Here is a 742-nt window from a genome sequence, read left to right as displayed (position 1 = left end):
TATCTGCTCAATACAAAACAGGGATCAGACTCTGGTCTGTCACCTCTTAAAGGACCCCTAGCTGTTCACCCCAACTCGCATCTATCCAGATCTCCATCCTGGATAGACATTTCTACGCTTTCTTCCCAGTCAGCACATCACATGATGACCATTGTCCTCTGAATACCTTGTTTAGGAGGTACTTGTATCCCCAACCTCCTCCCCAAGTGGACATTTAGTCATAGCAGCTTATTTGTACATACTCAACCAGGTTGAAATTTTCTTCATTGCAATAATAGCTTGTACTATTTTGTAATCTTATATTATCAAAAAGGAGCTGATAGAGCTGGGCATTATCAGTGGGTCCTGGGTTTTTCTAGTCACTCTGGAAGTGACTTGTAACAATAATGTCTCTGAGCTGTGGAATTGATCTCTATAGATTTTCCTGTAATGGGAGGGCCCATAGAAACAGAAACCTGTTGTCTCTGTGGAAAAAAGAAAGGCAGAAGAGAGAAAGAGAGCAAAGATGCACTCTCCTCTAGGTCCAGACAAATGTGCAGAATGTGACACTGTACACATTGATGTAAAATTTTCAGATAAGAAACTCCAAACAAAGCTTGGCAGTAGTGGCACACCCCTGTAATCACAGAGGCAGGCAGATCTCTGTGAGTTTGGGGCCAGCCTGGTCTACAGAATGTGTTCCCGGAAGCCAGGGCTATACAGAGAAATCCTGTCTTGAGAAGCATTAAAAAAAAAAAAAAAA

The sequence above is a fragment of the Mus caroli genome, chromosome 13, assembly GCF_900094665.2.
Source record: "Mus caroli chromosome 13, CAROLI_EIJ_v1.1, whole genome shotgun sequence".
NCBI lineage: Eukaryota > Metazoa > Chordata > Mammalia > Rodentia > Muridae > Mus > Mus caroli.
This window is presented reverse-complemented; position numbering follows the sequence as displayed.